Below are 24,112 nucleotides of genomic sequence, written 5' to 3'. Positions count from 1 at the left end.
TCAACAAGGGACTTCAGGACAAACACATCTGGGGAGGAAATTAACAAAAGCACCACTTGGAAAATCAACCACTATTTCAAAGGATCTCAGAAAAGAGTAATAGGAAGCTAAATGCTATTCTGAAAAAAGCCAACTGAAGGGAAGTCAGTCCATGTGCACAGACATAAGTAGGGAAAATGAAGTGACTGTGGCCATCAAATCCTCATTAACTAGTGCTACTCTCTTCCAGTGACATATTCATGTGTATGTCTGAATTATGATCTGAAGGGGAATATAATTGTGCTGTTACAAGCTTGTAGGCGTTAAATATTTGGAAGCATTTTTTTTTTTTTACTATTGTCATTTATACTGTGGTTATGCTTAGAGGCTCCAAACAAAACTAGAGGTTCATTGTGCTCAGTGCTGTACAAGTCCCCAGGAATATACAGTTGCCCACCTGGAAGAGTTTAAAATGTCAAGAAAACACATGGTTAGAGAGTACAACAAACAGTAAGGAGGTCTGGGGGGAGAAAGGCAGGGTGACAGTAATAATATCCATGTGGTTACATAGACTAACAAGGCACACGACTAGCTGACAGTGGGATTCCTTCAATGACCCCAATTGTCTGAAGTCTAAAATGATTAAAGGCACCCATTTGTGGCCTACTGAACATGGAGGGCAAGGCTTTCAGAGCCTCTCTGTGCCCCAACCTTCACGCTCACAAGCTCCAGCCACTTCCCTTGCCAGGAACCTTCAGGTCAGGAGTGGTGTTGGCTGTGGCTCTACCATGTCCTCTGCAGTGGTAGGCAGGGGGAGAGAAAGGAGACCCTCTGCTCCAGTATGAGGTTTGCAAGGGGATTGGACCCTCACGGTACATCTACCCTGGAATAAAAGACCCACAGCACAGCTGTGGCTGGCCTGGGTCAGCTGACTCAGGCTTGGGCTGTGGGGTTAAAAATTGCTGTGTAGATCTTCAGTCTCAGGCTGGAGCCTGGGTTGTGGAACCCTACCCCCAAGCCTGTATGTCTACACCACAGTTAAACAGCCCTATCACCCAAACCCTGCAAGCCTGAGTCAGCTGATATGGCTAGCCGCAGGTGTTTAACTGCAGTGTAGACATACTGTACGTGACTCTCCAGCCTCATTCCAGGAATCCCTCCTATGTCCCATACAAAGAGTGTGTATGTATGGGGGAGGAGGGCTCTCAGGTCTGATGTAGGTATTTCTGGGGGTGGAGGCTGGGCCTTCCTGGCCTCTCCTGTCCCTGAGCCAGGAGTCTCTGAGCAGCTTCAACTGCTTCCCCTACAGTAGGGATATGTCTACCTACAAGCACTACAGCAGCACTGCTGTAGCACTGTAATGTAGCCACTTACATCAGCAACAGAAGGGGCTTGTCCATCGCAACAGTAAATCACCTCTCAGAGAGGCAGTACATAGGTCGACGGAAGAATGGGCCTTGTTGCTGATTCCGTACAAAGAAAGTTGAATGCTGACACCTTTATTGAACTGACCAGGCAAAAAATTGTACAAGAAATCATTGTTTCATGTCCAGAGCATGATGTTGGCAGTTATATACTCCCTGCAGTACTTTACTGGGTTTTTTTCCCCCCTTTCTTTTCAAGTGACATGAACTTTGTGTCTTTTTATTTAGAAACCTTCATAGGAGTCTCCAATTTTTCAAAAGATGCTAAAAAATCATCACTCTTTTCTTAAAAAAAAAAAAAAAAGATTGTGCTTATTACCCTAACCCATGACCACCCCACCCCCTGAAAATCCCAAACAAAAATAGGAAATTAGTAAAATCTAACCCGCCCTCCCCTATCGAAAATCTCCTACCCCAAGCAGAGATTTGATCCCCTCAAAACAGAGATGTGCTTGAGACTTCATGAAGTCTGCTAGGGACTACAATATTGCTAGTGTTTTTAAGTGGAAAGTGCTCAGATATCACAGCGATGGGTGCCACTAAAACCCTAAGACAGATAGAAGACAGGCACCTTCACACATTCTTTAATCAATCTTCCCCCCACCCCCATTTAAGTCTCATCATGCCCATTAAAACTTTTGATTTTTCTGAGATTTTATGACAATTTCCCTAATTTTTTTCCTTTACAGAAGACATTCATTTAAGACCCAAGACAGTCAAAGAAAAATTTCATTCAAGAGGACACAGCAAGGTTCTTGCAAGCTTACATAAAACTGTTTACTTGAGGCAGACGAAGCACTCCAGAGAGAAGTATTTGTCCTGGCAAGAATATTTATAAATGAGCGATTAAATATTACGACGTACCAGCAGCATTGCAGTTTGCCTGTTGTTTTCCTTCCTGGATTCTGCTGCGATGAGCAAGTACACTTGGGGCAGGGGAGGGGATGAATTATCTGCAGGGCCAAATGAGGGGCGGCGGTGGTGGGGGGGTCGGTCGGTACATTTTATTTCACTTTGGTAGGAAATAAATATGGATGTAATGAATAAATAAACCCTTCAGCTCCAAAATAAAATAAAATAAAAATGAAAAAAATGTCCCCCACCAGTTGAGTCTCTGCTGCTTACATGGGAGAGGCTTAAAAAGTGGTGGCTGAAAAAGGTTCTTGAGGTCTTCAGCCACAGGCCTTCAAGGTTGCAAAGCTACCAGTGAGAAAACACAGATCACTATTGAACAGGCAAACATAAACCACTCTTCAGTTTTCTTTTTCTGACTGATGTACCAAAGCAGCAGCAGCAGCAGCAACAAAAACCCAGCAATTAGATGCTGCAAACAGAATTGCTATTTTTAGAGCAACAAACTTCAGCAACTTCTTTTAAGAAGTAAAACACACACACACACAACACAGCTTATTTAAATGTCAGTAAGGCATTTACTATATTTGAATGTTTCCTGCAAACTACACAGACTTAAAACTGATTTGCTGTAACCTATAAAACTGCTCTAAAAGCTGTAACTCTGTGGGGGGCTCGTATTTCCCCCCATCACAAGGCTACATACCAATACAGGAAAGAAATCAACTTCATTCAAAAATCTGATGCCACATCTTCACATTTTTAATATGATTACTACTAACGAGCTCATGTTCCATGGGAGTTTTGCCTGAGTACGGACTGAATCAAAAGTAAGGACTTCAGAATTAGGTCCCTGGAATATTTTTAGTCCAACCGTCAGCTGAAATTGCTGTTTATAAATGAATTTGATACAAACACAGCTCAAGACCACAACTTTCTACAACTTCAACTCTGTACAAGTAGAACACGGAAATCATCTTAAAATAGCTTTAAAAACCCCAAAGTTTAAAAATATAAGGAAGTAAACTGTTTTACAGACAGAAATATCTCTCAGAGACATGGTAGGAGACACCACCCCTCGATAAATCTATAGATGCCTTGGGGGACATGTACTTAACACATTAATTGATTTGAAATTACAAAGTTTTTACAAGCTCATTCAAAATCCTGTGCTTCATTTGATTATCCCTAAATGTAGTGGTCTACTTGTATATTGCACTACACTATAATCTGTCTCATGTAATTTGTGTTACTCTGTGTGTGTGTGTGTGTGTGTGTGTGTGTGTTCCAGCAGCAACACTATTGTTATGACAAGCAGGGCACTTTCATTCTAAACTTTTATTTTCAGGTATCTACAAATTCTATAATAATCATCAAAGTTCTGGATGAAATTCTTTGTTTTCAGTTCAAGGTGGGAAGAGGTGGTAAAATGCTTTTTTTTTTTCAGGGGGGAAGAGGTGGTAAAATTCTATTAACCCATTTTTGAGATATCAAAGCATAAAAGAGAAAAACAAAAGAGTGAAAGAAAGTTCTTTTCATGCTTTTAATTTTTTTTAAAAGGGCTCTTGGACAAGTTAGAAATATTTTTTTATGACATTTCAAATTTTGTATTTATAAAGTCCTCAGTGAGGCATGCGTGCTCTGCTATGTTTGAAAAGAGTTGGACATGAAATAAGTTACACACTATCTTGAGAGTACGCACAAAAATACACACACAGAGGTCTGTTCCTCTACTTTTTTATCCCAGTTTTACTTTGGTCTAACTGCACTGAAATTAGTCGAGTTACAATAGCATAAAAGTGGTATTAATGGAGTGGAGTGGAGTACCAGAGTGAGGCTATAAGCTCCACTCTGTGAAATACACACACGAGTCTGATACTCCACCCCATTAAGACCAGTACTCCCCTCCCACTGAGATCAGGGCCCCATTGTGCCAGGCACTGATACACACTGAGTGTCTCCGACTAAGAGGTGACAATCTCACTAGACAAGACAGATAGAGGGTCAGAGAGGGTCACAGAGAGTGGAAGTGACTTACCCAAGGTCACACAGTGGCTGATCTGGGAACAGAACCCAGGTTTCCGGAGTCTCAAAGCAACGCTCCATCTGGACATGCTCCATTGAGCACTGAAGCCATTGGACCCACATAAAATGATATCGGCCACCCCTCCCATGGTACACTCTCAGACCAATCAACTGCAGTCTTCCAGGCTTGCCTATGTGGGGCCGATATGGAAACGCTTTCTGAAGTACATAAGGGATATGCAGATACCTCTGCACAGCTACTCAGCCAGTGGTCCTCCAGAGAGTTGTTATCTAGGCTTAAGTGGTACAAGGACCCTAACGCTGAACTTTTCCACCATAGGTAGATTTCACTCATAGGGTCTACATAGACTTTCCATGTACAATCTCCCTCCCACCATCACTCCGCCTCCCTCCCCCCCAAGAAAATTAAATACAAAACAACTTCAGTGCAAATGGATGGCTGAGCTTTACCACTCAAAAAAGGGGAAAATATCAGTGATACTTTCTATATTGCACAGAAAGGGCTAGACTCTTGCTGCTCTTAAAGGGGATCAGAACGAATATGCTGTGTGGGGGAAGGCTTTCCCCTTCCTTCCCCCCGTTTTGGGAAGTGAGAACACTGGTCCTTGGACTCCCTTGAGGTGTAAGTTGAGGTGAAAGTTAACACACACTGTGGCAGTATTGCCAACCCCAAGCATTCAAAAATCATTAGTCACGCCCCCCCCAAATTAGAAATTCTTTTTATTTGCCTTCAGCCTTAAAATTATAATACCACGGGGTTAGAAGGGATCACAAGGGTGATCTAGTCTAACCCCCTGCCAAGATGCAGGAATTGTTGTGCCTAACCAGGGGTAGTGGATTCTTCCTAAAAGTGGAGGGGCCACATCCCTTCCCCTCCTCTTCCCCTGAGGTCCCACCCTGGAAGTTGGAGCCAGGCCAGAGATCCCAGGCAGCTCTGGGGAGCTGCAGACCCTCCACCTGCCTGGGGCAGGGGACCAATAGCAGCCCGCGGCTCGTGTTCCCACCCCCTGGGTCCTCTGCCCAGGGCAAGTGGAGGGTCCGCAGTTCCCGATGTGGCTCTTACCCTGACCCGGGTCCGGCTTCTGGTTGGGGGCTCAGGGGCCGAAGAGCTGCAGCCAGGCCATGGTTAGAGTCACCTAGGCAGCTGTGGGGAGCCACAGACCCTCCATCTGCCCTGGGCAGGGGGCCAGGGACATGGGCCGGGGGTGACTGCTCTCGAGCCCCTCCATTCCAGGCAGGTGGAAGGTCCGCGACTTCCCACAGCTGCCTGGGCAGTCCGGGTTGCTCTTACCTGGGCCAGGCACCAGCTGGGCCCGTGACAAAAAGTGGAAGGGCGATGGCCCCTGCCCCTGTTCCAGTACCCCTGGTCTAAACCATCCAAGACGGATGGCTATCCAGCCTCTTTTTGAAAACCTCCAGTGAAGAAGCTTCCATAACCTCCTGAGACAGCCTTCTGAGACTCTAGGCTACACTTGCTTCACATTTTCAGTTTTCAAACTTTTCTCTGCCTGGGGGCCAGAAACTAACTTTTTTTTAAAAATGAAAGCTAAGATTTTTTCTGGAGCTGGGGCCTGAAGAAAGGCACCAATTCCGTGAACTGTTTGACAAAATGGCAAAAGTTTGCAGTACTGCTGCAGTGTTCCAGCGGGAGCATACATTGCAATATGGAGCATGTCCACAGACACAACCCACTTCCATACCCACTGCCACCTGGAAGCTGGCTTTGGGAAAAGCACACAGGGCACCCTTTCAAATGATGCAGTCATCATTACTCCTGAGCTCACTTTCCCAAAGCCTTGGAAGCATTCTGTCTGACTGCACAGGCAGATTGCCTCAGGCCACTGTCACTCAAATGCTGCTCCTCTGCACCCATAATGCACTATCAAGTGAAAAAGCCACCACCTAGCTCACACTGTGTATGATGGAAGAAAAAAGATCACTGTGCACAGAAGCTGTTCTACAGGGGAGCTGAGACACCTTTGCTGTTGGTAACTTCACTTTAGTTTTTCTTGTTTGTGATGTTTTTGTAGTTGTGTTGGTAGCTGGATATAAAAGGTGGGTGAGAGAATATCTGGTAATGGACCAACTTCTATTGGTGACAGATACAAGCTTTCAAGCTCCACACAGCTCTTTGTCAGGTCTGACTTTATATTTTCAATATATAAAATCTCAAATATATATCAAGAATCCAGATTTTTTAAAAATGTATCATCATTTATGGTCTAATGTCTTCCTGTGAGACGGTGCTGTATATCTCTTATAGGTGGCTTCACAGACTTTCTAAAATTAAAAACGAACAAATAATCATAAATGTAGTCAGATGTATTAAAAGGTGTAATACAAGATATATTTTGTTAGTCGCTGGGTCCAACTTAGTCCACTCTGCTTGCTTATTCTAGTTAAATGCACATGTCAACATATAAAAAGTTATTTCAGACTGCAGCATTTCATTTCCTGAGCCAAGCCAAATGAACACAGAAATAGCAACAGTGCACAAGCCAAGGAAAATGAACTTTTTCCCCTCCTACTGTGACATTTTTGGAGGCAGCCAATTATACATTCACAAATAAATAAATAAATAAATAAATAAAAATCATGAATGAGTAGTGACATTTTTGGAGCTATAACTTAAAGTGAACTTTCCCTTTTAATACAAAATTAGTATAACCGTGACATTTTTAACAGCTTTTCATGGTTCAGCATTCTTGTAAGTGGACTCATTATAAGTGAATTTATATGCTGTATAAAAGGCCTACAACAATCTTTTCTCACTAGTAAAATTGTAACTCTTATGTACGTTAGATATATAGAACTTTGTACATACATAAACAGAATATGGTCTTTTTTGGGCTCTATAGATTACACTGGAGGCATATTAAGGGAGTAATGAATGCACCAAATTTGTTGGAGTATTTTACAGAGTCTCGATTTTCCTGTCCCATGTTATTTTGTACATTTCCTGCTCTGACATAAATGACCTCATTACAGAGAAATTCTAATAAGTATATCCAGTTTTCGTTTATCAAAATATGAAGTTTGCTGGCTTTACTTCTGTTTTGTGACATTTGTGTGTATTTATGGCTTTATGGAAAAAAGAAGAAGAAAAACCCTCTCCACACAAGGGAGTTTTTTGCTGAATGACATAATCAGAACTCCAGTCGGTCTGAGCTATGGTCAGGCTACAAAACCACCTAGTAAAATTAAGTAAACGTAGGGACTATATTTTGGGATAGAATTACCTTCTAAATACAAGAAGTTTATTTTTGCCATCCAAGCCAGGGAAGGAAATCAGACAGCAGTATTTGGAATACTATAGTCTGTATATGCTATGACTGTATTAGATTAGCAGTGATTCCTGTCACCTTACAGTACGTCTCCCACCAGCTGCTAGATATTGCTGCATGTAAGGGGAACACAGGATTGTTACTGCAATCCAAACTCAGATAAAACTTCAGTGGGATGCCAGGAACGATCCCACAGTCTATATACCTTGTGTGTCATCCTGTTACAGGGCTTGGAATAAATGCTGCTCTCAACATCTAAACAATTATTGTTACTGATATTTTACAGTATATAACTATGTCAAAATCAGTATGTGTTTACATGACAGTGCTCGGGGTCCCAGAGGGTGCTTAACAACAAATAACAAATAATAACAACAACTACTACTACTTTGCATTTCTATAGTGTCTTCTATCTCAGGATCTGAGCACTTTATAGACATTAATGAATATACTCTCACAGTACCCTGTGTGGTAGGTATAATCTCCAAATTACATGTGAGTAAAGAGGAACAGACACATAGAAAGCAGACAATAGAATCCAGAACCACATGAAAAAATATACACATCATTGCATGCCTAATTCATGTACACAATTACTAAAAATGCATGTGCAAATCAGTAATTAGAGAGACAAGGCAGGAGAAGTAATTACAGATACAAGATAGGTGAGGTAATATCCTATATTGGACCAACTTCTGTTGGAGAGAGACAAGCTTTCAAGCTTACACAGAAGAGCTTTGTGCAATATTGCTTACAAATCAAGTAATGTCATGCAAAAATGGACTGTTAGTCATGCATTTTTAAACACAGATATCCAATTTGCACATGTAACCAAGGTAATTATGATCACAAATTAGGTATGCAATTGAGTATACCTTTTGGATAGAGTCCTGGACTTCTGCCCATTCAAAATTAGGGCCTTAGTGACTTGCCCAAATTCATACAGAAGGTGAGTGACCGTGCTGGCAATAGAATCAAGATCTTCTGTATTCCATTTCTGGGCATTAACCAAAATATTATCCTACTTTTACATTATTACAATTTTAAAAGCAATCAAAAGCAACAGAAAATAAATATTTTTTTCTGTTTAATTTGAAATGTTGAGGCAGACTGGGGACTGCAAAAAGAACAAGGAAGTTAGTCGTACACTCATGCTGCCTACTTAATTCGATAGGCCTTCCTTTTCAAAGACTTTAGTTTTAGTCTTGGACAGACAAAACTGGCTGCCATCTGTGGTACTTACGGTGACAAGTTTTGTACAGCATCTATAGGCTGCAGCCACTAGGTACCTTGACATTTAGTAATACAATAAACATTAATATGCAGCTTTATGCTAAGGGATTTTAAAAGAAGGTTGAGTAAGAATATGGGCTGCTGCTTCATTCTACATTGAATATAATCAGGGTGGCCTATGAGCAAGGGATTACACTAGCTCAACCTTGAAAAGAAAAGTATTTAAATGTACATCTTTTTAGTTAAGCAAAAAGTACCAGCCTGAAAATACTCTGGTGATGATAAAATGTGTTTCAGTTTAAAAAAATTATTTTTTTTAAACTCCATTCACTAATCTAAAGACACTATAATGCCCGAGCTTTTTACTGGAGAGTTTTTATACATATACTACATATGCAGGATCACCAATCACAAGTCAGGCCCCAAAATATCATGAGATTTGCTTAAAAAAATCAAGAGTGTTTTTTTAACAGTATCATTCTGGGTTCATTTTATTGACCTTCTGGTTTTTGAGCCTTTAGTGGTCAAGTTTTCTTTCTTGTCTGCACAACCAGAAGGATTAGAAACTTACTCTTCATTTAAAACAAACAAAAGAAAAAGAAAGTAAGAGTCCCAAGAATTTACTTTATTCCAGGAGCTGGGGCTTTAAGGAAACAGTCAAATGTTGCAAGACTTGTGATAAAATCATGAGAGTTGGCAACACTTTTATGACAGATTTCAGAGTTGCAGCCGTGTTAGTCTGTATCTGTAAAAAGAAAAGGAGTACTTGTGGCACCTTAGAGACTAACAAATTTATTAGAGGATAAGCTCTCGTGAGCTATAGCTCACCTCACGAAAGCTTATCCTCTAATAAATATGTCAGTCTCTAAGGTGCCACAAGTACTCCTTTTCTTTCAACACTTTTATATGTGCAGTCATTCTTTGTGTGAAATGTTCAGCACCTCAAATCAATAGTTCATTACAGGGGCAACTACAGAAGAGATGTAGACAAGAACGTAGTCACCCCACACTGGATGTTGCCAGGGCCAACAGCCCTTCTCTTGAAAAAGGGGACATGGGATCTTTAATTACCATCCCTGTTGAAGAACTGTGTTCTTTCTCTCTTCAGAAAGATGACACCTCACCCATCAGACCATCTGCTATCTCTGTGCTGGAGGAGCTACAAGAAAAATTATCTTCTCCTTCAAGACTTCTCTATGCTATAGCATTATAATATACCTCTGCAATTTATTCTGTTATTTATATGAAAACATACAGGAGAGACATAGAAAAAGATCAGGTCATTTGTATTTCAGAGTAGGAGGACAGAAATTTTGCTTGATCCTTATCAAAGGCCAGAGCATTGTCACCTTGTTATTCCCACTTCAATATATGTACACGCCCCTCCACCCTCACACCATCTCACTAATCAGGCTGTGAGCTACAGCTTACTGGTATAGAAGAGGACATGGCATGACTTGCTATAGACCCCATCAATGTCACTTACTAAGTAGCCCAGAAGCATGACCAATCTATAGAAATGATATAGTGCTCTCCCCCTGCCTCAACACTGGAGATATATGAAAGAGACATTACAAATGCTAAACTACTATACTTTTGTTGCAAACACAAAAATGAGCCCAATTTTCTAGAATGTTTTTTGGCAAGATACACAATTTTTTTTTTCAATCAAAACCAGGCCAATGACCGAGTTAAAATGGAAGAAAGCGGGCCCAGTTTTTGAACAGAGATAGCTATGACAATAAACAGAAGTGAACATTTGTGAATGAAGGAAAATGTAGGGCATATGAAACTGCACAAGTCACAATGACAACATTTTTCACATCAAATTCCACAGCACAAAAATTGTGGGTTTCTCCTCACAGTTCTACAACCAGCACTGACAACCCCATCTGCTAAAAATCACGTCAGAGATTAAAAAAAAAAAATTATTAGATTTGTTTTTAAAAATAACGAGACTAAAAAAAATAATACATTTGGGGTTCTTTTTATTTGCTTGCTGTTTTTTGAGACTTTAGGGTTCAAGCATTTTTCCTGCAAGGAGGGATGGAAACCTACTATTTTATGGATTCTCATACAATTACATGTCCCCAGGAGCCAGATCTTTAAGAAAAACACAGACTCTTGTGAGATTTGTGAAAAAGTTCTGAGAATTGACACACCGTACTTTCTACCCCTAAAAAGATGAGCAGATTATCAGCCAGATTCTGACCCAGGAAGGCACTGGGAATGAGAGATCTGACCAGATATTTAACCTTATCTTAAAAAGAGGTAGTAGAGAGCACTGCCCCTGAACCAGCCCATATTTTTCATGGGATCTTTTAGGAAACCTACTTTTTTTGCTTTATGCACTCACTTACAGACAAAGGTTTTACAATGCTATCCTCTTCACTTCCAGAGAAATCAGACCATTTTAATGTCATTTCCAATGTCTTATTTTTGTCAATACATTGTCACAAGAGAAAATGCTACAGGACTTGCAGCATTCGCAATTGTAGGTTTTGGAAATGCCAGAACTCTAACCACTGGTTTGTTCCATAGGGTGTATTTTAATGATGGGCTACAGGTCTGTTAAGCAAACAAAAGGATGCCAGTTTAGTACTTCGTACTGTATCTTAAACACTAACCCATCCAGTCAGCACATTTTTAGAGGGGGATTACTTCATCTACATGATACAAGGCCATTGTCTGTGAAGTATGCTAGACCCACAGGACAAACAGCAGGACACGGCAGTTTCCTATTGAACCGTCAGATTACAGTTACCATTTTGTGGCAAGGCAGCATGTTAAAACTTTACAAATTCAAATCCAGCTGCAGACACTCTGCTCCTCAGGCCTTGGCTACACTTGTGCATTAAAGTGCAATAAAGCCACCAAGAGCGCTTTACCTTACTACCCCTCCACACTGGCAAAGCACGTAGAGCGCTCTGACTCCACGGCTGGAGCACTCCTGGTACTCCACCTCCCCGAGAGGAATAACATTTGTTGAGCTCTCACTGGAGCGCAATGGCACCAGTGTGGACACCTAATGCGCTCTGACTGGCCTCCGGATGTGTCCCACAATGCCTGTTCTCGTCACTGTGGTCATCACTTTTGAACTCTGCTGCCCTGTCCTCAGGTGACCAACCGTTAGACCCGCCCTTTCAATCCCCTGGGAATTTTGAAAATCCCCTTCCTGTTTGCTCAGCCAGGTGTGGAGTGCTCTCAGCAAATCTTTCCAGGTGACCATGCCTCCACGCGCCAGGCGATCCCCAGTATGGAGCAATGGCGGGGTGCTGGACCTCATCAGTGTTTGGGGGGAGGAAGCTGTCCAGTCCCAGCTGCGCTCCAACCGCAGGAATTATGATACCTTCGGGCACATATCAAGGGCCATGATGGAAAGGGGCCATGACCGGGACGCCGTGCAGTGCAGGGTTAAAGTAAAGGAGCTGCGGAATGCCTACCACAAAGCCCGCGAGGCAAACAGCTGCTCTGTTGCTGCCCCCGCGACCTGCTGTTTCTACAAAGAGCTGAATGCAATACTTGGGGGTGACCCCACCTCCACTCTAATGACCACCATGGACACTTCCGAGCCCAGCACAGCAAAGGGGGAGGAGGAGGAGGAAAATGCGAGCGAGGGTGCTGAGGCGGGGGGAGACACGCCGGAATCCCTAGAAGCATGCAGCCAGGAGCTCTTCTCGAGCCAGGAGGAAGGCAGCCAGTTATGGCATCCGGTGCTTGGGGAAGGACAAACACCAGAGGAGGTTCCCGGTAAGCGGCTTTTTTTTTCAGGAAGGAAGTTCTTTGGTGCGAGCTCTTTGGGAGAGGAGGGTTAGGGCTGCATGCATGCCTAGATGCAGAATAGCGCATTGATGTGGTCTACCACTTCACGGTAATCGGCATCAGTGATCTCTTAAAAAGTCTCAGACAGAATGTGGGCAACGTGCCTGCGCAGGTTTATTGGGAGAGCCAGCGTGGTTCTTGTGCCAGTCAGGCTAACGTGTCCCTGCCACTGTGCCACGAGGGGCGGGGAGTCCATTGCTGCACACAGGCAAGCTGTGTATGGGCCAGAGCGGAAGCCGCAATGTAGCAGAAGACCCTCTCTTGCTTCCCCGGTCACCCTCAGCAGTGAGATATCTTCCAGGACGATTTCCTGTGGAGAATGTTGTGACAGTGTTCAGCATAGGTTTCCCCTGCAGCTGTTGGCTCTCCCCAAGGCACAGAATCTCAGTGGATAGTACATCCAGGAAACAATCAGTCCCCTTGGATCCTGTGCTTATTCACCATTTCTGGGGCTCCCGTGGGTTATGTGCGCTCGCTTTGGGACAGGCAAAGTATGATTTTGTATGGTCTGTGATTGCCCTCCTTAAGTGCGGGGGAATCATTGCTCTGTCTGGTGTGTACAATGCTTCCTCTGTTAAGTGTTGCATTTTGCCTGTGTAGGTGCAACCTTGAGATCTCAGCTGCCAGTGTTATCACCGGCCGACAGACTGAGAGCACTCAGGAAGAGGCCCCGTAAAAGCAAAGAAGACATGTTGCAGGAAGTGATGCAGCAGTCTGTGGAAGAGAATCAAAAGGCACAGAAGTGGAGGGAGAGCGAAAGGAGGATCCGCCAGAAGAATGAGGAGCGCCGGCACGAAAGGGCGGTGCTCCGGCAGCAAAGCACGGATCGGCTGATTAGCATAATGGACTCTCTCCAGGTGCTCATCACCATGCAGGCGAAGCACTATCGCTCTCGCCCCCCCTGCAGCCCTTGTCCCCAAACTCTTTCCCTTGTGCCCCCATGTCCCGTCCAACACACTTTCCCCAACATCTGGGTTCTTACCGCCCCCAGCTGCCTTCTATACCTCTAGCTTCACCATCCACCCACGAAAACTACGACCCTTATGCACTGCACTCAACATGCTTTACAGCCATCCTGAAGTGCAGCCCTCAGTGCACAGCACTCCAGACGGGATTCCAGAGTATGAAATCAGGACATACGCAAGTCTGTGAGTGAACCAGTCCTCACCCCACCCATTTGCCATTGTGGTATTGCTGTGTTACTTTGTTTTTATTTCAGTAAATGAATTTTGAAAACATACTTTATTAGTAAAATATACTTTAGCCCAGGAAAGCAACGAGCACTTCAATTCAGTGTACCAAACACAGCCACTGCACTTAACTCCCATGCAGAGCAACAGACATTACTAGTGGCTTTCAGCCTCAAATTGCTCCCTAATCCTTGCAGCCCCACGCTGGGCCCCTCTAATAGCCCTGCTCTCTGGCTGTGCAAATTCAGCCTCCAGATGTTGAACCTCTGAGGCCCATGCCTGAGTGAAGCTTTCACCCTTCCCTTCACAAATATTATGGAGGGTACAACACGCGGCTATAACCGCGGGGATGCTGGCTTTGGCCAAGTCCAGCTTCCCATAAAGAGAGTCCAGCGGCCCTTCAAATGGCCAAAAGCACACTCCACAGTCATGCGGCACCGGCTCAGCCTGTAGTTGAACCACTCCTGGCTGCTGTCCAGGCTCCATGTGTAGGGTTTCATGAGCCACAGCATTAAAGGGTAAGCGGGGTCTCCAAGGATCACAATGGGCATTTCGACTTCCCCTCCGGTGATCCTCTGGTCTGGGAAAAAAGTCCCGGCTTGCAGCTTCCTGAACAGGCCGGTGTTCCGAAAGATGCGTGAGTGATGAACCTTTCCGAGCCAGCCTGTGTTAATGTCAATGAAACGCCCACAGTGATCCACAAGCGCCTGAGAACCATGGAGAAATACCCCTTTCTGTTAACATACTCGGACGCTAGGTGGTCTGGTGCCAGAATAGGAATATGTGTCCTATCTATCGCCCCTACACAGTTAGGGAAACCCATTTGTGCAAAGCCAGCCACCATGTCATGCACATTACCTGGAGTCACGGTTCTTCTGAGCAGGATGCGATTAATGGCCCTGCAAACTTGCATCAACACGATTCCAACGTTTGACTTTCCCATTCCAAACTGGTTAGTGACCGATGGTAGCTGTCTGGAGTTGCCAGCTTCCAGATGTGTCTATCCTCAGCACCCTTGTCCGGGTGAGAAGTGCTATTATCCCTGTTTTACACATGGGGATCTGAGGCACAGATAGACCATGTGACTTGTGACTAGGAAGGCTGTGGCAAAGCAAGGAATTTGAATCCAGGTTTCTCAAGTCTGAGGTCAGTGGCCTAACCGTTGGGCCAGCCTTCCTCACTTTCAGTCCTTACAACAGCATCATTATTCCATGTAAGTGCAATTTAATGTGTGGTAAGATATTAACTGAGAATGACAAAAACCATCTGAGTATGGGTTAAATCACGATGTGCAGGATAATACTTACTGAATATGCTTTATTAGGTATTGTGGTATTGCCAAGGGGTCCAATCAAGGATCAGGGCCCTATTGTACTAGGTGCTAGACAACAAATGAAAAGGTGCATAATGTATCCTATGCTACCTCATCCCTTAGTCCTCAGGCTGCTAAATGTTTAACAGACATGTTGAATAACACAGGGAAGACTAGTACCTCCCAGCCCACAGTACCTTAGAAATGACGTCTAACAGAAAAAAAACCCACCATGATTATGTTATTTGGCAGTAGAAACAAAATTATATTATTGAGAATATACTGTATATATATAATATACAATATATACATAATGATTTACTCTCTTTCTGTGTCACCATTTTGTCCCACTTGCGTGACTCAAAATAATGTGTCTCAAACAGTATTACAGTGGAGAATACTGGGGACTGTTTTTCTAGGCTTCTTCACAACATTTTACCTTTTTGCCTCCCTCACCCCAGATGCCATAACATGAACATATAAGAACATGGAGATTAATTCTTAAACTCGGTGACCATTTCCCACCCAAGGTACCATATACACTTTGGAGTGGACCATCACAGAACTCCTGTTCAAAACTCTTTTTATAAGGTTAAGTAATTTTCTAACATGTACTGCAGAACCATATTTCCTGTACTGTTTGTTACAATGTATCTATGCAGTTACAATTAATAATAATAAAATCCATTACAGACATTCAGGGACTAATTCCAAAAACATACACCCTAAAATGTACTTGCATAAAAGCATGAATTCAACCGCAAGTACAAATAACTATTAGTTTGATTAAAATGTGGATTTTGCAATTATATTTCTTGCAGATGGTACAACGAGAGGCCAATGCTTTAAAAATCTGGCCTTCAAATAAATAAGCAAGCGCTGTCATTTTAATTACTGATCCTGAAAGTGCTCTGTGCAGAGAGGCCACATAATTTTGAAAGGAGTTCTATGGGTGGAGCTAGAGCTGTGCAGGAACCAGAGTTTTTTGTTCAGGAAAGAGTTCTGTGTTTTCAAAATGTCTTCTATTCCACAACAAGGGGTGGAATCAAAATTTCCTGCAAACCAAAATAAATAAAATAAACAAACAAACAAATAAATTCATTTTGGTTCAATCAAAACATTTCTCCTGGACAAAATCAAACCATTTCATTCTGATTTCAGCTTTCAAAAAGGGTTTCAAAATGGAAAATTGAAACGTATATTCAATTTTTGTTTCAGAATGATTTGTTTCATTTGTGACATGTTTCCGCTAATCATTTAACTTTTGATGAACTGGCACTTTCTTATGGAAAAACATCCTTTTGGAACAATTCCAACCAGTTTTAGGATGCAAGCCTAAATAATTACGAATTACTTAAAATTAATATTTTTGGAAATAATTTTGTGAATTAAATTACTTAATAATAATATATAATAATTTGAGATGGTGAAGAATTTTGGGGATTTTTTTTTTGAAAATGCCAGTTTATCAAAATTGAAACTGCTTGTGGGACGGGATTAGTTTCAACAAATTTCCAATTTTAAATAAATTTTGAAAGAAAGTTTCAAAATTGTCAAAAGGGGACATTTTAAACATTTTCTGAACCAAAAAAGTGCCATTTTTTAGGCTGAAACAACTTTTCCTTTTGAAATAAGTAAATTTATAGTAAAAATGAAAAAAAATATAAAAAAATTGAAATCTAAATGAGACATTAAAAATTATTTAAACAAAATATTTCAATTGACCTCCTCTGAATTTTCTTGTCTCTTGGGATATTTTTGTTCTGCAAAAATGTTCAAGATCTTGACTTTTTCCCTGATTGGAGATGGGAATTTTTTTTGAAACCTCAAAAATTCTCATGGGATGGGAAAATGATTTTCCGTCCGGCTCTAGTAACAACAATAGTATTAAATAAGTAGCAGCAATGGTGGTGTAGAGCTGCACTGCCTCATTGGAAACCCTGCGTCTCAAGGTATGTCTGCACCGGACCTGGAGGTGCAATTTCCCAGTCAAGTAGATACACCTGCGCTAGCCTTGATTGAGCTAGTGTGCTAAAAATAGAGTCAGAGCTTATGGCTGGAAGGGACCACCGGATCATCTAGTCTGACCTCCTGTATATCACAGGCCACCAATACCACCCAGCACCCGCTCACTAAACCCATGGCAGCGTAGTTGTAGTGGCATAGGTGGTGGGAGGGACTAGTCAACCTGATTGCATGCCTTGGGTTTCAGATGGGAGCACTGGGGTAGCCAGCCAGCCCCTCCCACTGCTCCTACTGCCATGTCTACATAGCTATTTTATCCATGCTATCAGCAAAGTACACCTCTCCAGTTCACAGAGTAGACTTGCCCTCTGCTTCTTGGAGCTCTCCAGTTGTGATGGGGGAGAGCATTCTGCTACAGCTGGAAGCAGTGCAGCATGCTCCCCCCAAGAACTAAGTCAGCAGAACTGTCAGACAACAGTAGGGAGCTAGTGTCAGAATTGTGGTTCCAACTACCTCTAATGCACCTTGTACTTGTACATAGGGATGAAATTCTGGCTGGCTCGTATGTGGGCTTCATAAGGGCAGAGTAGGGTTCTTAGTCCATGTTAGGGCTAGTTACAATCTGACCCTTAGCATTTGATTAAAAGTACTTGATTGCTATCACAATCAATTACTACAGACAGTGTGTAGAATGCTGAACGATTATCACTACCACCAGTAGCTTTTATCAGTAATTTTATGTTAGCTGTAAGAAATTTGGGCTTTATTTGGGTGTACACTTGAGCACATTCAGCATAACTGGTAACATACATAGAAGACCATGGCTGGAATGGCAGAGAGTGCTACAAACCAGGACTGGGACAGAGACAGAGTTGTTGGGGAGGTGGGGGTTTGCTAAGCCTGCATTGTATTTTGCATGATTATATATTTAAAATATCACTTTCAGAAGCATCAAATTTGCTCAACAACTATATTGAAATATGAAGAAATCAAACTTTGTAAAATTTTCCAAGGTTAGTCTGTAAGACAGTAGGCTCTCCAATAGGTTAATCAGTTCAGACCCTTTGATATGGATTAGAATTAGATATCCTAAAAAAACATTGCACAGGAAAGATTCCATTCCCCCAGGGCTCCATTATTTATAAACAGATCTAAAACCATTTAATTATTTCTATCTTTCACAATGTTTATTGTAATTTTGTGCAATTTTGTCAATGACAGTTAATATGGAACATATCTTCTTCAGGTACATCTCACTGATTTCCACTAAATGAAAGGTACATTTATCTTACTTAGTAAGCACAGCGTTTTCAGCTATCAGTTTGATGACCTAAGCAAGTGCATACTGTGTAAGTCCCCATTTTATGCCGCAGGACATCATGAACAAGATTAATAGGTTTTTTGAAGAAAAAAAGGTTCCACTGAAACAATTTCAGCCAAGATAGCAGAAAAGCAATTAAATTATACTGTCTGTCTAATCACAGCAATCTTTGAGACTGCTGTAAATGGGATCAAACTAATTATGCCTGGACCTTAATCAACAGACAATACAGCCACAGGGGAACAGACACAATGATTTGCATGCTCATTTATAGGACTCCTAAATTATTTAACATTTGATTTATAGTGCTCAATGTTGTTCTGATAAACATTCACAATGTCAAATCCTTCCCTTCACCCTCCTTTAAAAAAAAATGGGCCTGATCCAAATCCGAAGGACAGACTTCCACTGACTTCACTACGCTTTGGATTAGACCTATGATTCTCAAAACTAGCAGTGAAGATTCCATTCCTGTCCAATTTTCATGATAGAACTCAAAAAGAGCTCATGTGCTTCCCTGCTGATGTTTATTTTGCGGGGAATCTTCATGGAGATGCATATTACTGTGATGTAGAAAGGATACCTCACACTGATCCATAAACAAGGCTCAATAACAGGAACCTCAAGGGAAGGATTTAAGTTTGATTAGTTCAACTATACACTCTAAAATATTATGTATGTATATTCCTTCCTTTTGCTTGAAAATACTTATCAAAGTAAACTTTTACCTTTGTCCCTACTTTCAAACATTTGTTGTCAGGGTCAGAAATGTTTCACACGCAGCTTGACATTGTTCTCTCTCTAAACTTGTTTATTGGCTAATCTGGGCCAAATTCTTCTTTGTTACCCTATTATAAATATGAAATATGTCCTCTGAAGTCAATACAAAGTTATCTTGGATTTACACTAGTTTAATAAAGTGATATTTATTCCCATAAATCTTTTGAGGGTATAAAAACAGCAAAACTTTCTTAATCAAAAAGTTTCAAACTAACAAAATTCTCTTAAAGGAACTATAGTTAGACTTCATGTCCTACATGGTGTTCAGCAATCTCAGAAAACAAATGAATTAAAACACTCAGATGTTTTAATCCTATGCACAGAATTAATTTTGTCGTGGGTTATATTTTTGCCATGATCTACTATAGGGAATGGGCAAACAAAGTTTATCAGTGAATGTTTCTGAAACGTTTTTGAGCTATCAGAAATAAGGTTAGGCTGCCACAATGATTTCTGCACTAAGTAAATTAGAAAAGCCGGACATTTAAATATTGCTGAGGATCCAGTTTATCAAATCAGCATGAGTTAGAGCTCAGGTTAAAGTTCTGTCCTTAACCTGTCCGGTGGGGTTTAAGTACTAGAGCAGTGGAAAACCAATTCACACATACCACCAGGATGCCTGCAATACTTTTGTAGAGTGGAGTGAAAACAGAATTCTGTTCAGCCTTAATACTGAACGTTTGGAGTATCATTCTGTTTTTGCTTATATCCTATGCAAACCCAATTAATTGAGTGGGGTTTGATAGGGAATGAGGGCAGAACTGGGAACCTTGTCTTCTTAGGTTTAAATCCTTGTGCCAAATTTACTGTCATTTACATCAGTGTAAATCCAGAATAACTCCACTGAAGTAAACAAGAGCAAAATTTGGCTGATTTCTTTTGATTTCTTTTTCAAATTAGGTACTAGTTTAAAACAATAGTCATATTACTTCATGCTATGAGGACAGTCAATGGATCTACTCTGGATTTACCTTGGTGTAAATAAGAGTAGAATTTGGCCCACTTTAGTGGTATTCTCTTAATACACAGTCACAAAATCTCTCACACTGTCTCCTTGGACCAAGTCTGGCATATGCTGAGACTATGTATAGACAATATTACTCATTCTCCATTCGAGATCTAACAGCACAATGTGGGTATGTTTAACTGCATTAATTGTGGACACACACATCATCATCATCAGCCTAACTGTTTAAGTTATTTTGGTTTCTTTGAAATACCAAAACCAAACAACACATATTACAAATCAGTTGTCTAAAAAGTTTCATCATAAAACGTGAATCAATGTTTAAGCAACAAGGGTGGAAAAAAACAAAACAAAACAAACAAAAACAACCAGCCAAACCACAACCCCAAAAACAACAAACAAAAAACCCCGCCCCGACTTAACTCCACAATTGTCCTTCCCCTCCGAAATCTTACGTTGACAAACTTATTTGGTGGGTTTATTTTTAATATATTCTTGAACCCTCACAAACAGATTTTCTAATTGACTCGTTGTACACTAATTTTCAGCCTCAATTTTTTTTTAAACAGCTGAATTATGCCCTTCCTCCCCACCCCATAAATTAAGGGTTTATAATGGAAATGCTCACAGACCTTTAACTACGGTGGTGCTTGCAGACGCCACCATGATAAACAATGTGATGATGACTATTTAATGACTCTTGATGTAATTACAGCAGGAGTCAGATTCACTGAACATCAATCTCGCTATTGTTATCCAAAAGAAGGATGCCCAGAAACCACTCTTCTCAGAGCCCATCGTTTTACTCCCAAGTTTAGAATTATTGTTTAAATTGGTAAAGAGAGAGTTTACCATCACAATCCAACCCCCTCATTTATTTCTTTTGGACCATGCTTTTGTTCTGGCTCACATTACTCAGATGAATAAAGCTTAGATGGGTTCAGCTTTACTGCCCTGCTTTCTCGGAGCATTTCTGCATTTTTTAAATGCTACCAAATGGTTGTTTTTGGCTCCTACCATTGTCACATGTTGTCTGTAAGCATGGAAATAGTTATGGTAATATGGATGTAAATCACAACTGTAAATACCACATAAAGAAGACTGCCATATAATTATAAAAATACCTAATCGATTTCTTTTTCAAAGACAACACAGCTGTCCCTTTTAACCTTCCATTTGCAGATTCTTTTCTCTCCTGTTTTTATTTATAGGTTGCTGGGCAGTTTGACACAGTATATCAAGATTTTTGCTTCTAATTTTTTTGGAGAAAAAGATATAGTACTCATTTCATCATAAAGAGGCATTAGTTTACAATTTTAAAGAGAATCTAATGCCAACTCTAGAACATCAGTTTGGAAATGATCTCCCTTCTAATGCATTTCAAAAGAATCTGTCAATGGTTACATGCTGCAATTTAAAATTAAACCCTGCCATTGAACTAAAGGAAGGGTCGGCCAAATGGCACATATCATTGGGAAAGCAGCCCCATTCTTGTTCTTGTTCACATCTCTGTGTTATGAAAAAGCACCACAATAGGTTATTATGCTGACCACAACAAAATAAACCTTTTATAACCTACTCTGAGAAGAGCAGGTTGAAAAGTGTTCTGGGTAAACTTATACTACACAATATGCCATGTTAATGAAGGAGTAAAGCCTTACATAGCACTAATGTTGCCAGAAGGGTTTTTACATATTGGCTGGAAACAGCCACCATGTGTTTTATCCCTCTCCCACCAGGCTTTGAGTGTTTAAAACTAAGTTATGCAAGTATACGTTAACTCTCCTTCATGTAAACTCACTATTCCATCCTGCACAAACCTGTTCTTATCACACTTCTATTACTGTAAGATTACTTCAGAAGCACTGACAGTGATTAAACCTGAGGTTACAGACAATGTTGTTCATGTTAAAGAAAAAGAACCCATTTTTTTGGCTCTTTGGAAGCTTCTTGCACTGCTGTTACTTATTCACCTTTTTGGGGAGGGGGGGGTCTTTGTCCTAAATTATGTCCTGTACTTGGCAGGTTGAGAAGCTTAAACCAAAACAGTAAGAAACCTTTAAACTAAAGAGACTAAAGTCCATCCTCAGCATCAAAAAATACCTCGTTTCTCTCTGAAACATTGGAAACAGACAATTACTACAGCTCTATGTAGAACAACGCACAACCCTCTGTATGGATGAATTATGTGTAATTCTCTTTTGCACATAAAGGTAAAAGCAATCTACTAGAAAATGCTGGTGGGAAAGACCAGTCTGGAGCAGAAACACGTTAACTGCTCACTGAGACAAAATTTTAATTGGATAAAAAATAAAAATCCATAGCTGCATTTTTATCAGTCTAAACCAATTAGCCTTTGTCCAAAAGTGTGCCGTTTTATCAGATGTGTCACTTGATTGGGAGGCTGCCATGTCTGCCACGGGTGAGTGCATGTTAAAACAATTTCTCTAGGGGGATGGGGTTTATCCCAAAGGTTTCCAAGTTCCAAGGGGCAGGTCATTTTTCATGACCAGCTGGAGCCTCACGTAAGACATGCCCCCACTCCGTTTATTCTGCTGAGAGACTGAAGACTGCTTTGCCCTTCCTGACTCCCAATTGTTTCAAATGTGGGTACACAGTACTTACCATAGGGAAAACCATTTAAAACAAGAATTGGTGTGATATGGGAAAATGGTTGAGGGGAAGTAGTTTGACAGCAGGATGTGGTAGTTTCTATTGTCCCATGAAAACAGGGATATCTGGGAAGCCTAACTTTGTTCCTACTATGTAAACATACATATTTTAGCCTTGTGTGCAAAAAAGATGCAAACATACTCACTCATTTAAAAAAAAAGCAAACAAGAAAGGTTTGTCTTTTTTTGCATACCATAGTTACCTTCTTGATATACGACGGATGTCATGAACAACGAATGAAAGTTAAGTTGTACCGAAAAAAGCAAACAATTTAGCTTTCATTGTGGGGCAGACCTCACTGCTTGCCTTTATTTTGTATTTGTAGTTTGTTCTGACCACATAAAGGAAGCTGGAAACACTGCATACATTTTGCAGGTTCACCTAATAAATTATCTTCATACGTTTTTATTCCCTTCATTGTTCTGAAGAAAATAAATATAGAGATAGAAATCAGCAGTTCCAGTACAACATGTGGAAAGTTAAAATGCTATGCTAGAATCAATCAATCAATCAATCAATCAGAAAAGCAGTTAGGCCTTGCCCAAACCCCAGTTGAAACTGAGCTCGCAACAACAATATTTAAATCTTATTTATATATGATCAATGTTAATATGGCTTTATCATGGATTTTTGAGCTAGTTTAGATGCTGTTCCAAGAACTCTGCAAAATAGGTTCCAAAATAAACCCATGCAATAGATGGGCAATACATGCTCATAGTGGGCATTTAAAATGATAATGTAAATCCCTCATTATTTTACCGCCTTGAAACTTTTATGTTGATGCAAAGTGGATGAAAATAAAAGCCTTTGGGAAACTGCTAGAATTTGCTTGCATATGTTTAAGCTACAAGAACAAGATCTGTAAAGCTGATTATTCAATATAGCAAGTTATTGACTGGGAGAACTTCCCATGATATTCCATCTGTTACACCATTCTACCTCTTCCAGCCAGCTACCACTGAGAATCTCAAATTAAAATTTCTGAAGCCATTGCCAATAAAGCCTTGAGGCTGGACTAGCGGCAGAAGCAGTAATGACACACTGATTTCTCTCCTTCATAACATGGAGGAGTCTGAAGCATACATACTACTAATTTAGTAAAACAATAGCTCTTTGAATTTTTGGAATTATTTCTCACACAAATTGATGGAAGCATTGTCACAGATATCCTTCATATACGATATTTCCAGACCTACTATATATTGTTTCTTTTGACCCTGAAGTAGACTATCATTGGGACACAACCCATTCAGGTCCAAGAAAC

At 41.0% G+C, this 24,112-nt stretch overlaps 1 protein-coding gene across 1 annotated transcript in view; it reads right to left on the bottom strand.

The window, feature by feature from the left end:
• The window catches only part of LOC311514343 (potassium voltage-gated channel subfamily KQT member 1-like), a gene marked incomplete at its 5' end in the record, with an annotated part of 745,885 nt that overhangs the window by 263,372 nt on the left and 458,401 nt on the right, over window positions 1–24,112 (bottom strand). The window lies entirely within an intron of this gene.

Source organism: Lepidochelys olivacea, assembly GCF_965140295.1.
Source record: "Lepidochelys olivacea isolate rLepOli2 genome assembly, chromosome: 1".
Taxonomy (NCBI): Eukaryota; Metazoa; Chordata; order Testudines; family Cheloniidae; genus Lepidochelys; species Lepidochelys olivacea.
This window is presented reverse-complemented; position numbering and strand designations above follow the sequence as displayed.